Source organism: Melanostigma gelatinosum, assembly GCF_949748355.1.
Source record: "Melanostigma gelatinosum genome assembly, chromosome: 4".
NCBI classification, from domain to species: domain Eukaryota; kingdom Metazoa; phylum Chordata; class Actinopteri; order Perciformes; family Zoarcidae; genus Melanostigma; species Melanostigma gelatinosum.
The window spans coordinates 30,865,418-30,882,137 of NC_136637.1; positions in this window are offsets into that span (position 1 = coordinate 30,865,418).

The window sequence follows — 16,720 nt, forward strand, 5'->3', positions numbered from 1 at the left end:
CATCAATATGAATAAATATAGAGGTGTGGGAGGCTGCAGAGCGGACAACGTTTGACGGATGGATGTGACTTCTTCTTCTTCTTCAGGCCTACAGGTGGGAGGAGCCTGTGTGACGGTTCGACCAATCAGCTACAGCTGAGCCACATGTCACTCTCTCCTTCAGTTACTGGGACAGAGATACTCTACAGTACTACATCCGACCCCCCCACCTCCATGTGCTTCACATATTTCCACACTGATTCCCCGGTGGCTTCTGTCTGTTGTGTCACATGACTGAATATCACTGAATATTTAACAAAAAGAACAAAATCACCCAAATATTGAGTTTTTGAAAGACGTGAAACACTCTTTGAGAAGAGAAGCATCACACACACGCACACACACATACGCACACACGCACACACACACACACACACATACACACACACTCACACACTCACACACACACTCACACACTCTCACACACACACACACACTCACACACACACACACACACACACTCACACACTCACACACACACTCACACACACACACACTCACACACACACTCACACACACACTCACACACACACACACACACACACTCTCACACTCTCACACACACACTCTCACACACACACACACACACACACACATAGATATCCGGTGAAGTAACAGCAGTAATTGATGATGTCATGGTGTCAGATGTCTGAGGTGACCTCGTCCTTGTGACGAGAGGTCGATGTTCATGTTTGAATCACACGATCATCACTTGAACTTCATTTAACAGCTGATGAAGAACAGCGGACGTTATTTATTTGTTTTTCAGGCAAAAGATTTGATCAAAAGTAACGAATGGAGTAAATGGAGTGTTTGAGGGAAACGTGTTTTATTCCAGATTGCACTTTGATGCACACGCACACACACACACACATACACACACGCACACACACATACACACACGCACACACACATACACACGCACACACACATACACGCGCACAAACACACACACACACGCACACACACATACACACGCACACACACACATACACACACGCACACACACATACACACGCACACACACATACACGCGCACAAACACACACACACACGCACACACACACACACTCACACACACACACACGTGTGAGTGTGTGAGTGTGTGTGAGTGTGTGTGTGTGTTCCAGTTGGTGACTAATGTAGGGGAAATCCAGATGAGTCAAAAACTGCCCGTGTCTGGTGAAGTGTCCGTCTGATTTACAACTTAAACTGCCCGGCAACCGGACATTGTTCTATTTCAGCTCTACGATGTGTTGGACGAGTTCAGATGAAAAAGCGACGACATGAAGCTGAGATCAAAGAAGAAAATGACACTTTGTATCCACTCGGCTCTGAAGGAGCCTTTAAAGCAACATGAGACCAGTAGAACCGGTCTTTCTGTTCGCTGGATCACTTCTGATTGTAATATTCAGACTCCCAGACAATTACAGGCTCGTTCCCACGCTCTGATTCAGCTCTTTGTGTCGCGGTGACTTTTTACTCCTTGATATCAAGATGTCGTCACGTTAGCAAAAATCAATTCGGCCTGCAGCAACAACAGAACGGCATGGAGCCAGAAGAGTCTGTCACATGATTCAATAGTGAGAATTATGAGGATTCATGTGTGGAGGAACTGCTGAGGAACACAACATATTCATGAGACGTTGTTACTGAAGCAGAGTTGTGATAATCTGGTTTCTCTACATGTGACTGTGAAGACAGTTTTACTTTAACAATAAGAAAAGACAACCTGTGTTGTTTGCTTTAATTAATAATCAAACGACCATTAAAAAAGATGATGGTTATTGTTTTTGGTTAATTGACTAATAGTTTCAGCTCTACAAGCTACTTCGTCTATTATCTACAGTTCATACCGAAAACATTTGATTATTAATGGATCATTAAACATGCTGCACTATTGTTGATGAGGCAGATTTAGAAAAAGAGGACGAAATACACTCGTTTACATGGAAAGTGTCTTTTCAAAATAAACCTCCAACGTAGCTTTACTTCATTTTTAGGTTTATTTACTTGTTCAGGTTCAGTAACAGATCGTAGTTTGAGTTTAATAAAAGGGACGTTTGGTACGTCGGATGTGTCGTTAGTTAAGTTACGTAACAAACCGACGGTAAAATAAGTGAACTGACACTAACGGCGGTGTCCTGGTGAAAGTCCTGTTTGTTTCAACCCGTCTCTCTTCATACTTCAGTTCCCTGAGCATCTAATGAAGACGTTGATGTTTCTCATTCAGATACGAAAAGGTTCCTTGGTGCTTCGCTATCAAATGTCTGAAGGCAGCGAACAGCGTTTAGATTCACATTAAGGACACGAGGGATTACAGACTAAAGCATGAAACTGTGGATTAAATCTGATGTTCAAACATCCCACGTTGGACCGGAGCATAAACACAACCAAAGCTCTCCACCAACCAGATCTGAGAGCCGAGCCACAGGAACCGTCAATCACAGATAATCCGTCTGTGAGCCGGTTCCTCGTTTGAAGTCTTTTATTTTGTCCATCAGAAGGTTGATCTTCAGATCAGGGGGATGACGTTTTACTCTGAAGGAGCAGCTGTTTCCTGCCTCAGCACTTCTCAATCAGACTTTCAGAAATATATAGTTCATGATGTAAAAGTTGTGGAGCGATGTTTAGCAAACCACAGCGGCCGGTATCCTAGCAACAGGCTGACGAGATGATTGGTGATTGGCCGGCCCCTCAACCCATTAGAATGGGGGGGCTCAAACCCCCCACATGTAACCGAAGAGACGGCTCGACGTGTCTTTTGTCACCGGATAGGATTTAAAAATAAAACATGTCATCCGTGTTCTGATGAAAGAAGACATTTCAGAGTCTCTGCTGAGAAGATGTAAGAAGTTCAAACCATCAAACAATTACAACAAATACAACAAATCACTGGGAAGAAAACACACGTCGTTCCTCTGTTAAACCCTGCAGCTCGAGCTTCACCATCAGACGCTGAGCTTGACTTTATGAGCGTTAGCCTCCGTGTTCAGGAGGTGACGTGATGCTACGTTTATAATTGAGCGGCTTAGAGAAGCTACACAGCGATGAGTGCATGTGAAAGCTGATCAGGGAGAGGTGTCGGTGTCCGGTAGACCAGGATCCAGAGGGATCACGTCACAGCAGGTCTGTCGAGGTGTCGAGGCTGTTTGAGCCGGTGTTAACTGTTCCGAAGGTTCTCGTCTCTCTGCAGCCGAACACACGAAGTCTGAGCTGAACCAGGTCTTCACAGCAGGAAGTGGTGTGGAGCAGTGATTTTTAACCAGTGGGCCGCGAGCGCCACCTAGAGGGCCGCAAAACACTTTCAGTTTTGCACCTGTGGGCCGCGAGGGCCGCGGGACCGCATAGGTTATCAATTGAAGACACCAGAGATATCACTGTTATCCATGAGACGCTCAGTTACAATACAGCTTCCCACCACCTGGTGGCGGTAATGCGTCAGTCAGTTATTTAACAAGCGCCAATAAGCAGAAGAAGACACTCAGCTAGCCGCTAGCCTGTGGCGAAAGGTATGGATAAGTTTTTATAAAGAAAAAATGAAGACGACAGTGGTGCCATACCCCCCAAAAGTCTAAATGTGTGCGCAAGTACAACCCTGACTTTCTTAAGTACGGCTTTGTGAACGGAGGCAACGAGGCTCAGTGTGTGGAATGTGTTAACCATCAGAGTGTAAATAAAGTTTAACGTTAACCATCACAGTGTAAATAAAGTTTAACGTTAACCATCACAGTGTAAATAAAGTTTAACGTTAACCATCAGAGTGTAAATAAAGTTTTAACGTTAACCATCACAGTGTAAATAAAGTTTAACGTTAACCATCAGAGTGTAAATAAAGTTTTAACGTTAACCATCACAGTGTAAATAAAGTTTAACGTTGACCATCAGAGTGTAAATAAAGTTTTAACGTTAACCATCACAGTGTAAATAAAGTTTAACGTTAACCATCACAGTGTGAATAAAGTTTAACGTTAACCATCACAGTGTAAATAAAGTTTAACGTTAACCATCAAAGTGTGAATAAAGTTTAACGTTAACCATCACAATGTAAATAAAGTTTAACGTTAACCATCACAATGTAAATAAAGTTTAACGTTAACCATCAGAGTGTAAATAAAGTTTAACGTTAACCATCACAGTGTAAATAAAGTTTAACGTTAACCATCAAAGTGTGAATAAAGTTTCACGTTAACCATGAGAGTGTAAATAAAGTTTAACGTTAACCATCAGAGTGTAAATAAAGTTTATCGTGAACCATCAGAGTGTAAATAAAGTTTAACGTCAACCATCAGAGTGTAAATAAAGTTTATCGTCAACCATCAGAGTGTAAATAAAGTTTTACTGACTCAGTAGAACTTGTGTTTCTAGTCTCTGATCTCTGATCATGTTTCATTGTAAATAACCAATCAGTGTTTAAAGCAACAGGAGGAGAGCGAGTAACGTTAGCAGCACCGCTAACGGCTAACCAACTGAGGATAGCTACTAACGTTAGCAGCACCGCTAACAGCTAACCAACTGAGGATAGCTAGTAACGTTAGCAGCACCGCTAACAGCTAACCAACTGAGGATAGCTACTAACGTTAGCAGCACCGCTAACAGCTAACCAACTGAGGATAGCTAGTAACGTTAGCAGCACCGCTAACAGCTAACCAACTGAGGATAGCTACTAACGTTAGCAGCACCGCTAACAGCTAACCAACTGAGGATAGCTACTAACGTTAGCAGCACTGCTAACGGCTAACTAACGGCGGTTCACTTCAGTTCCATGATGATGCCTTCAGGCCTCAAGCATACCCTGCTTTATGGTGTATTTGACTGTAAATGGACCATCATTTATCTGATAAAATCTCAGGAAAGTTACTCCTCATTTTTCATGTGTTGTCCTACAAAAGTCCAGCAACACATGTCAATGTCTTTTCAAAATAAAGTTCAGTCTTCACAGGAAACTAGTTAGTTAGGTTTCGGAAAAGATGGTGGTTTGGGTTTAAAGAACTACAAAAGTGCTGTTACTTCCTTGTTCATCATTACGTGGGATATCTAAGAATTACGGTGCATTCTTTGTAGGTTTAGCTACGAATACGCAATTAGTTTTTACAGTTATTACATTTCTCAAGAAACAGGAAATAGTTTGGAACCTGTCTGAATGGATCCAAACATCAAACATCAATTTGCTGATTTGAATGGTTCAGTTCATAGATTTGTAGTCACTGATGTTTCCGGTAAAGATAAGTCTGTGAACGCACCGCTGCTCATGTAAACTGTTACAGTGGATTCTGTAGTTCATGAGCAGACTGAGTGTTCTGGATGTTTAAGCTGATACTGTGTCGTTTGTGCAGGAAGTAACATCCTGTAGATCTCGGCTGAGCTGTGATTTGTTCAGAGACACTAAAGATAAAGATCTCATCATTCAGTGCTTCACTTTAACAGGACCAGAGAACACAGGTGCTGATATTCCTGGGAAACGTTAATGTCATATGTAATCACATATTCCACAGAATAATAACCCGATGGTGGTTCATGGAGGAGCCTGAAGTGTGCATGACACACACTGTTGTCTTCACTTGGTTACACAAGAAGTCAGTTTTAACCAAGCAGGAAAAAAACAAATCCGTCACTCTGCAGCAGGCTGAAGGCTGCAGGACAGGTTTGTAGAGCCTCGGGGCGAGGGTGCTGTGGATCCTGTGGATCCTGGTCCCTCCTCAATCGGCCCCCCCTACAGTCCTGCTGCTGCTTCTGCACATGAACCATGTGAAGTGTGTTTGACAGCGACAGACACAGAGCAGCCAGGAGACACCAGAGGACAACCTCTGAACACATCGATCTCATAGTGGGTTTCAAGAAACCCAGGTCCACTGCTGATCCACATGATCCACTGCTGATCCACATCATCCACATCTACATGATCCACTGCTGATCCACATCATCCACATCTACATGATCCACTGCTGATCCACTGCTGATCCACATCTACATGATCCACATCATCTACATTTATGAGTTTTAACGTCCATTATTCACCTGGAGCTGAAACAAAAGTGGAAAGCTGGAAAATGTGATGACTGTGTCATCACATTTTCCATGTAACCCACAGACGGCAAATTACTCCCTTTGAGCCTCACCCCATTCTAACACACACACACACACACACACACACACACACCCTCGGGTACACTGCAGCGTGAGAGACGAATGGGAAAGAGCTCAACCGTGAGGTGAACTTGGATGATTCAAGTGCCAAACTTACTGTAAGGTGATTCTGTGAAGCCATAGAATGCAACACACACACACACACACACACACACACACACACACACACACACACACACACACACACACACACACACACACACACACACACACACCTCTGTCAGTATTTGTCACAGAGAGTCATGGCACAAAGAAGAGAAGCTAATCTTTCAGCATGCGAGGCCTCTGAAAACACCGGAGCTATCAAAAGAGTTAGAAAAGGGTTGGACCACGAAAACACAGAGAGAGAAGAAAAGAGAAGAGAAGAGAAGAGAGAAGAGAAGAGGAGAGAAGAGAAGAAAAGAGAAGAGGAGAGAAGAGAAGAGAAGAAAAGAGAAGAGAAGAGGAGAGAAGAGAAGAAAAGAGACAAGAGAAGAGAGAAGAGAAGAGGAGAGAAGAGAAGAGAAGAAAAGAGAAGAGAAGAGAAGAGAAGAGAGAAGAAAAGAAAAGAAAAGAGAAGAGAGAAGAAAAGAAAAGAAAAGAAAAGAGAAGAGAAGAGGAGAGGAGAGAAGAGAGAAGAAAAGAAAAGAAAAGAAAAGAAAAGAAAAGAGAAGAGAAGAAAAGAAAAGAGAAGAGAAGAAAAGAAAAGAAAAGAGAAGAGGAGAGGAGAGAAGAGAGAAGAAAAGAAAAGAAAAGAAAAGAGAAGAGAAGAGGAGAGAAGAGAAGAGAAGAGAAGAAAAGAGAAGAGAAGAAAAGAAAAGAAAAGAGAAGAGAAGAAAAGAAAAGAGAAGAGAAGAAAAGAAAAGAAAAGAGAAGAGGAGAGGAGAGGAGAGAAGAGAGAAGAAAAGAAAAGAAAAGAAAAGAGAAGAGGAGAGGAGAGAAGAGAAGAGAAGAGAAGAGAAGAGAAGAGAAGAAAAGAAAATAGAAGAAAAGAAAAGACCCTGAAACCATCTTTTTAACCGCTCAAAGAGCCCTGAGAGCCGCGGACACTGAACAAACAAGTGTTCCAGGGTCTCAGTCTGACCGCAGAAACAACACTCCTCCCCAATCTGTGGATCCAGGTGTGCCCGGTATCTGTTGGTGGCTATAGCTCCATGTACAACCCTCCACTGGAGGTCGGCTGTCCGTTTTTCAACGGGCAGCTTGTACTGCACCTCCAGCTGCCTCTCGGGGAAGAACCTGAGCCAAAGAACTCGGTCCACCTCGACTCTGTCAACCCTGCCAGAGAGCGGAGGTTCACAACCTTTACACAGATTTCATAGATGGCTTTTTTCTCTGCTGCCTGAAACTTGTCCAGGTGAGGGGTTGTGAACGTCAGCAGCTTGTTACCTCCCCCCTGCCAGTCCCCCACCGCTGGGGCAACGAGCAGAGTGGGGGGGGGGGTGTACTCACTCTCTTCATCCCATTGGTCAGACAGAGTACGGTTTCCTGCAACTGCTCTCAGGCGTTGTGGCAGGGCGGCCCAGACCTCCTCCATCATCCTGCTGGTCAACCTGACAGACGTGATGTTAGTGTTCTGCCTGAAGGCGACCATGGATGCTGCGGTTGATGACATCTTCACCAAATGTCCCAGTTTAGTGCAGCCGGCTTCTCTCAGACGCGTTCTCAGGCTGGCAGACTGCAGCGTTTGGGTTCTGATGAAACTGTTAAAGAACAGAGGTTCCTCCAGCAGCCACGCGCCCGGAGTCTCATCAGCTTTACGTGAAATGTTAAAAATCTGCCACGCCTGCAGAACAGAGCTGTAGAACGGCGTCAGCCCGGCCAAGTCCACTTCCTCAGGTTGTAGGAGAAAGAGCTGCTTGTCATAACCCAACCGCCCAGCTCTCCTCAGCAGCAGTCGAGCCGTGTCCATCCAGCTGGGGCCATAGCCATAGAGCAGCCTCTGTGCAGTCCGGAGTCTGAACGAGGCGATCCTGGACTGGATGTCGATGAGAACCTGCCCCCCCTCTGCCACAGGCAGATAGAGCGCTGCTGCACGAACCCAGTGCCGGCCGGACCAGAAGAAGTCCACGACAGACCTCTGTATCTCTGCTATGAGGCCTCCAGGTGGCGTCAGAGCGATGAGTCTGTGCCACAGAGTCGAGGCAACGAAGTTATTAGCAACCAGAACTCTTCCCCTATATGACAACTGGGGTAGTAACCATCTCCACCTAGAGAACCGAGCACACACCTTCTCCTTAACTCCGTCCCAGTTCTTTTTCTCAAAATCCTCAGAGCCCAAAAACACACCCAGCACCTTTAGACCTTCTTTTCCCCACTGAAGACCTCCAGGCAGATGAGGCACTGTCTGATGTCTCCACTGTCCCTCCAATAAGGCTTCAGACTTTTCCCAGTTCACCCGTGCAGATGAAGCCCTCTCATAAAGAGACAAAGTATCCTGTAGACAACGAACATCTCCCTGGTCCCTGATGAAGATGTTTACGTCATCAGCATACGCAGACACAGTGAGGGGACTACAAAGACTAGAGGACCCCGGCAGTGACAGACCACTGAGCCGACTTCTCAGCCTGCACAACAGAGGCTCCAAAGCGAGGCTGTAGAGTTGCCCCGAGATAGGACAACCCTGCCTTATCCCTCTCCGTACAGGGATCGGTCGACTCAGGCCAGCTCCCATTTTGACCATGCATTCAGCACCACTGTACAGCAAACCCACCCAAGCCAAAAAACCCTCACCAAGCCCGAAAGCCCTGAGTGCAGAAAACAGATATGCGTGACCCACCCTGTCAAAAGCCTTCTCCTGGTCTAGTGAGACAATACCTACATCTACATCGTGACATTTACACACATCAAGCACATCACGGATGAGAAAGATATTGTCCATAACTGTCCTGTCTGGGATACAGTACGTTTGGTCGCTATTTACAACCACTTCCAGGTAGTCTCTTAGTCTGTTGGACAAGGCTCTGGAAAGCACCTTATAGTCCGTGCAAAGCAGGGCCACTGGCCTCCAGTTCTTCAGAAGGGCCAAGTCGCCCTTCTTGGGCAGCAGGGAGAGTACTGCCCGCTGGCACGAAACAGGAAGTGTTCCTGTTTTAAAACATTCCATCAAAACAGAGTGTAAGTCAGAACCGATAATGTTCCAGAACGTCTTAAAGAAGTCTGAGGAGAGGCCGTCGATTCCCGGAGTCTTTCCTGAAGCCATCTGGTTCACTGCAGTTGAAAGCTCCTCCAGCGTCAGCTCTCTGTCCAGCGTGGCCCTCTCTGCTGGACTGAGCTGAGGAAGACCCTCCAGGAGCTCCTTACTGCTGTCTATACAGGACGGCTCTTCCCCAAAAAGAGCAGCGTAGAAGCCCACGGCATGGGTCCTCATCTCCCTCTGGTCAGTGGTTATCCTGCCTCCCGGGAGCCTCAGGCAGGTCATCCGCTTCCTCTGCACCACCGATCTCTCCAGGTTGAAGAAGAACGAACTTGGGGCATTCGTGTCCTTCAACTGAAGGAAACGGGACCTGACCAGAGCTCCTTTCACTCTCTCTTGCAGGAATGAGCTCAACTCCAACCTCCTCTCCTTCAGCAGTTGGCCCACACCGGGATCTGGGTCTCTCTGGAAGCCCTCCTCAATGATCTTTATGTTGGCTTCAAGGTCTTTGACAGCAGACTTGATTTTAGCGGTGGCGTTTGAGGTGTACTGCTGGCAGAACACACGAATCTGTGCTTTCCCAACCTCCCACCACTGCTTCAGAGAACTGAAACGAGCCTTTTCAGTTTTCCACTGCTGCCAAAGAACCCCAAAGCTCCGACAAAAAGTGGTGTCCTGTAAAAGTTTATTATTAAAATGCCAGTAGGAGTTAACCCTTTCACCCGGTGAGGTTATCAAGCCTAAACTGACGAGGTGGTGATCGCTGAACCCAACTGGACTGATTGTGCTGCTCTTCAGTCTGGAACTGAGACTGCGAGAGATGTAAACTCTGTCCAGCCTGGCTGCACTAATCCTGTCATTGCTGACTCTAACCAGGTGTACTGTCTGCTTAGTGGGTGTTTTACTCTCCAAGTGTCCAACAGATCTCAGTGTGAGATGACGTTGTGGAGACTCTGAGCTGACTGTGGGTGTGGTTCCTCACTATTTCGGTCCATGGTGAAGTCTAGAGTACAGTTAAAATCCCCTCCGATGATCAGCTGCTCCTGAAGGCAGCTCTGCAGTTCGTTTTGCAGCGTAGTGAAGAAGCGTGCTCTCTCTGGCCCCTGATTGGGTGCATATATGTTGACGAAGCAGTAAAGCGAGCTCTCTATCTCTGCCCTCACCATCAGCAAACAACCCTTCACCACCTCAGTGACCGACAGGACGGTTGCATTAGCTGCTGTTCTAAACAGCACGGCTACCCCGGCACTAAGATTGGTTCCGTGGCTCAGGGTGCATGAGCCCTCCCACCATAAACCCCAGTCTACTTCATCTGATGGAATGGTGTGAGTTTCTTGCAAAAAGAGGATGTCCAACCTTTTTTGATTTACAACCTCCTGTATTAATGCTCTTTAATGCCCGTCCCTCCCACCATTGATGTTTAAAGACCCTAAATTGAAGCTCTGGGTCAATAAATGATCTACACAATTAAAAAATAAAATAATAAATAATAAAAAATAAAATAAAAATGTAAAACATATTTTAAGAGCAGGTCTAGGACATGGGTTTTTACTCAAACACCAGCCTAAACAGGTGGGTTTTTAGCTGGCTTTTAAAAGTATCCACAGTATCTGCGAGGCGCAGAGTTGCAGGCAGAGCATTCCAGAGCCTCGGGGCCACTGCCTCAAAGGCTCGGTCACCACGGGGCCACTGCCTCAAAGGCTCGGTCACCTCGGGGCCACTGCCTCAAAGGCTCGGTCACCACGGGGCCACTGCCTCAAAGGCTCGGTCACCACGGGGCCACTGCCTCAAAGGCTCGGTCACCACGGGGCCACTGCCTCAAAGGCTCGGTCACCACGGGGCCACTGCCTCAAAGGCTCGGTCACCACGGCTCTTAAATCGTGTGCGTGGGACAGAAGACCCGTGCCTGAGAGTGCGGGCGGGTGAATATGGGTGAAGTAGATCAGCTACATAAGCCGGAGCCTGACCGTGAAGTGCTCTGTAAGTGATGGTGAGAATGTTGAAGTGTATCCTAGATGCTACAGGAAGCCAGTGGAGAGATCGGAGTACGGGGTTGATGTGAGACCGTCGGTTTGTCCTGGTGAGTAATCTGGCGGCAGCAATCTGCATGTACAGACTGGAGCTGCAGCTCAGTCAGCACACTTGACATTTCAAAAGGAACCATAGTGATGGAACCATAGTGATGGAACCATAGTGATGGAACCATAGTGATGGAACCATAGTGGTGATGTTCCACTGAGGGCAAAGTCACAGCTCAACCTGCACCCATATGTGCTTTACACTGAGGAAGAACATCTGAATACTTTTCTGTTTGCAGGGAAATAAAAGAGATTTCATCGTTCCAGGTGTTGAGTCGGTGAAACACTTGTCTCAGTGATACCAGACACTTGATGAGTCACATTCCTCGAGGTCGTTCTCAGCAGAGATAACGTGACGTTATCTCATTATCTCCATCAGGAGAAGTTTTCATTCTGTGTTCTTTGAATCAATGAAAGAATCCTATTTATTGCTGCTCTGATCTAGAGTCAGATGAAGGTTGCACATTTCCTGAATGTCCGTCTCAGTCCTGGGTGTGTTCGATGGTCTGCATAGTTTTAGGGGGGGGGGGGGCAGATGACTTGCTCCAGACACAACAGTGACAGCTGATAGGGATAAATAAAAACACTGTCTCTGTCTCCATTACAACACAAGCAGCCAGTAGCAGACACGTCCACACACCCGTTAGCAACCAGCATTCCTCCGGAGGTGCAACATGTTGACCAGACAAACAGATGTGGCAGAACGGAAAGTGGTGCCTTGAGGTGTCCTGGTGCCCGAGGCCGGCAGGTCTACGGGGGCTCTGGAGGTCTTCCAGAGAGATGGGAAGGCTTAGCGTGTCACACCAGTGTGTCTGATGTTACTCGCCCCGAGCATCCCAGGCAGCGCTGTGGTCACCGGGGGGCCGACGGGGTCACAGACAGCCTCTCTCACGCTTTCCCTCACAATCAAGCGAGAACCACTTGGACCTGTCGAGCTCGACTTCCGATGGGACCTTGACCTGCAACAAAACCACTTGTACCGAGACGCCTCCGCACGGGCCTCAGCTGACGACATCAGCTGTTCATCGCTAACTTAAAGGAACACTTCACCCACAACATCAACGCCTGCAGATCAGTTGCTCAGCTCGTGTCTCTTCGAGTTCTCGAAGAAAACATACTTTTCCTGTCGTGCCTCCACGATGAAGGAATAATGGAAATCATCTTGATACAACATCAAAGCATCGGGGTGAACTCACCTCTTGGAACGCTGCAGAGCAAAGAATGTGATGAGGAACAAGCAGACACAGCTGGCAGATATCGCATAGATCTCAGAACTACAGACGTTACTACGGTAACTCCATGAAGGAGTTTGTGAGTTTACAATGCTGCAAATAGTTTCGTCAGTTACTGCATCTTCATCTTCATCATCCTCGTCATCGCAGCGCGCAGGCTTTGGTTGCTTAGTAACGGCAGGGGTAACCACAGACTGTTTATAAGAAGTGGGCGTCGTTCATGACGTCACTCATCGGTTTGTTGTCTGATGCTTTGAAGCCTTTAGTTCAGCATTTAGTCCGTCGCCATCTTGTTTTTTCTCAACCAGTGAACAGGAAGTGACCATATCTGGACTGAGGAGGAGTGACGTAGAGACGCCGTGTACGTCTCTGGTGTCGACCTGTCAATCACCGTGTAGCCCCGCCCTAAAGCATCCCCTGCTTTATGGTCTGTGTGACTCTAAATGGACCATAATGTACTAAATGAACATCATGCTGTATTGAAGAAGACTTGAAACTAGAGATTGAGACATAAACTCATGTTTACAACCAGAGGAGTCGCCCCCTGGTGGACACTAGAGAGAATGCAGCTTTAACACATGAAGCATCGGCTTCACTTTAAAATCAGAGGTTGCATAACAGGATGAAAGTGGGGTTCACTGCTTCATAAACATCTTCACTAAACGTTCATATTTAGAACACTCACACTGTGAGAGCCTTTCTGTAGACGTGTTTTAGACTTTTCTCTGTTTTCTGATTCTTCGGTCTCTGGAGGACTGCGGGATGAAAACGTCATGAATTCAAGGAAACACGTGGAGAGTAACTGATCTACAGATGTTCATGATGTGGAGAATTATTCCTTTAAAGCTGTCTATGTTTCCATGTGTGTGTGTGTGACTTTGATCAGTTGGATGTTCTCCTGGTGGAAGATAACTGGAGTGAAGCACAATCCGTATCTTCCAGCCCGCGGCGCGAACTTACCTCTGAGAGGAATGCAGCGATTACTGAGACTCATTTATGTCGTGTGTGATTTATGAGTTCACCTGATAACATGATTCATGTGTTCATCACCTGATCACATGTTTCATGTGTTCACCACCTTCACTCTCAGTTACCACTCCGTCTGTTAGCTGACAGTCTGGATCAGTAACAGTGTTCACTCTCATGTCAAACAGAGATCACATCTTTCATAATGAACCAAAAGAAGCACGAAGACTTGTTCTAACATATAACAATAGAGCAGACGTTGTGTGTTCACGTCCCCAGGTAGACGGGTAGACATATGAGGACTAGTCCTGTTTGTGGACCCGTCCTCCATACGAGCATCATTTATTGTCATTATGTAACGCAGGGAAGCACAAAGAAATGCAGTTGTAGCTCATTTATAACACAACAAACTAAAATAAATTGAAACATCAGTTCATGAGTTCATCATCAGGAATGTAAACAGCAGCTAAAATAGCCGACATCTTCACGTTAAGAACTTAACGTGAGGAAATGATTGTCCATCATCTCTGACTGTGTTTGAGCACCAGACATCATGTGGAAACACCGAGTCCTCCTCTGGTGCACCAGAGTCCTGCTCTCCGTCCTGCAGCTTGAACCAGGACCACGATGGATCCAGGTCTGCTTATTGTGACTGTATCATTAAAAACACTGCCGTCTTTAGTCGATACAAAACTCATGAACAGATTTGGAACCAGATTCCGAATTCTACAAGTTAACCTGTCATTTGTTTAAACACTTAATCACCAGCTGTGTTTCCAACAAGCTGAGCTGCAGCTCTGAGCTCCTGAGGGCTGAACGTGATGATCTCTGAACGCAGAGAAAGAGCGTCTGAGGACAGCAACACACCGATGTCTTCACCTTCAGACTCAACCGCTGAAGGTCCACACAGAAAAGGTTCCAGCTGGAGACAGGACTCCACACGTAGAACCGGATCCTGTGAGCAGCGAAACAACGTGACCACAAACATTTACAACAAAGTCCGTCATTACTTCAAATGATTTTATGACACGACCGCCTTTTCACTCCCAAGGTTTCAGCTTCACCTGCAGCGATAATAACGTCAGCTCAATGAAGAGAACCAGATGATTACAGGTACAAATGTAGTCCGTGGAAACAGAAGCAAGCTAACACAGGAAGGTGACCTGCATGTTGGAGTCGCCTTCAGGGAACCAGATCGCTCATTTAATCCTCTCAACCTCTTTACAAGCTGAGGTATGGAGGAGCTGCAGGCAGAGCTCTTCATCCAGGATTCAGTCTGGGAGGAAGCACGTGAACCCTTCACCCCCCCCAGGTCATGATACGTGATCCTGAAGGTGCTGAACTTCACCACATACTTCACCTTATGGGAGAACAGCTGCATGATTGCTACTTAACCCTGTTTCCTGAAGACAAGTCCTCAGAAGAGTGGAGCTACTGAGAGCTTCAGGCTGATCGATCACAGTTCATGTGTACGTCACAGCAAAACCATGATAGAAACGCTGGGTCACCACCACCACAAGAACCAGAACAAGTCTCAAGAACCACAACAAGTCTCAAGAACCACAACAAGTCTCAAGAACCAGAACAAGTCTCAAGAACCAGAACCAGAACAAGTCTCAAGAACCAGAACCAGAACAAATCTCAAGAACCAGAACAAGTCTCAAGAACCAGAACCAGAACAAGTCTCAAGAACCAGAACAAGTCTCAAGAACCAGAACCAGAACAAGTCTCAAGAACCAGAACCAGAACAAGTCTCGAGAAACGGGGACAGACATCTTCATTTATTCGTTTCATAGTTCTTAATGTCAACGAGTGTTGTTCGTGTCATGATGTCTGAAGACACAAAGACAATATGAATATGTATCCAGGAAGACAGCAGATGATCTCTCATGTCACAATGGATCTCGTGATGTTCTATTTAATGCATCAACTCTTATTCAAAAAACACCTCAAGTGATCAAAAAACTAGTTTTGTCAATTTTTTTTTCTGTTTCCATAAAGAGCTTTTCTGATGCGATCATTAAAAAATAAGCATAAAAATCTGTTGATGGAAAAAGGCTGGATGTGCCTCTGATCCATAAGATATGTAGATATGTAGATATGTAGATATGTAGATATGTAGATATGTAGAGTGTGACACGTTGAAGAAGTGTTGCAGCTCTGACACTCTCTGCAGCTGTGAAGAGTTTTGATGTGAAATATTTACAGGTTCGTATTTTGATCACCAAACTGTCTCCAAGTATTTCACTGTGTTTCATAATTCAAACATTCTGACAGGAAATGACCCCCCCTCTCCCCCCCCCCCCCTCTCTTCCTCTGCATGAAGAGTCAGAAACACTGATGAAGACTCATCATCATCATCATCAGCAGAACAGGATTGCTTCATTCCTTCTCTTCGTGCTGACTCGTCTGCTGTTGCTCATGAACATTTCTGATGAAATGCGTCGTCAGACGTCACACTTCTGTTTGGGTTCTGAAACACAGATCACAACGGCCTTCGTTTCACTTCGGTCCACTTTAGATCTGATGAGGATCCGTGTGTGTGGGAGGAGCCACAGATTTCACCTGATGTTGCAGTAAATCTCCATGACTCGTGTGTTTCTTCAGGTGATGACAGTAAAGTGAGTGTCAGAGGACACACCTCCACCTGGATGACTCATCAAACTCAGAAGTGTCATCAGATCCACTCTGATCAACTGTGAGTGACACGAGCGTCCTGCAGCTCCTCCGCCGGTGAGTTCAGTAGTTCCTGCAGAGACGATGAGCTCAGTACGAACCTCAGAGTCACGATCAGATTACACAAGAACCATGAGCAATAAACACCATGAGCAATAAACACCATGAGCAATAAACACCATGAGCAATAAACACCATGAGCAATAAACACCATGAGCAATAAACACCATGAGAAATAAACACCATGAGCAATAAACACCATGAGCAATAAACACCATGAGCAATAAACACCATGAGCAATAAACACCATGAGCAATAAACACCATGAGCAATAAACACCATGAGCAATAAACACCATGAGCAATAAACACCATGAGCAATAAACACCATGAGAAATAAACACCATGAGCAATAAACACCATGAGAAATAAACACCATGAGCAATAAACACCATGAGCAATAAACAC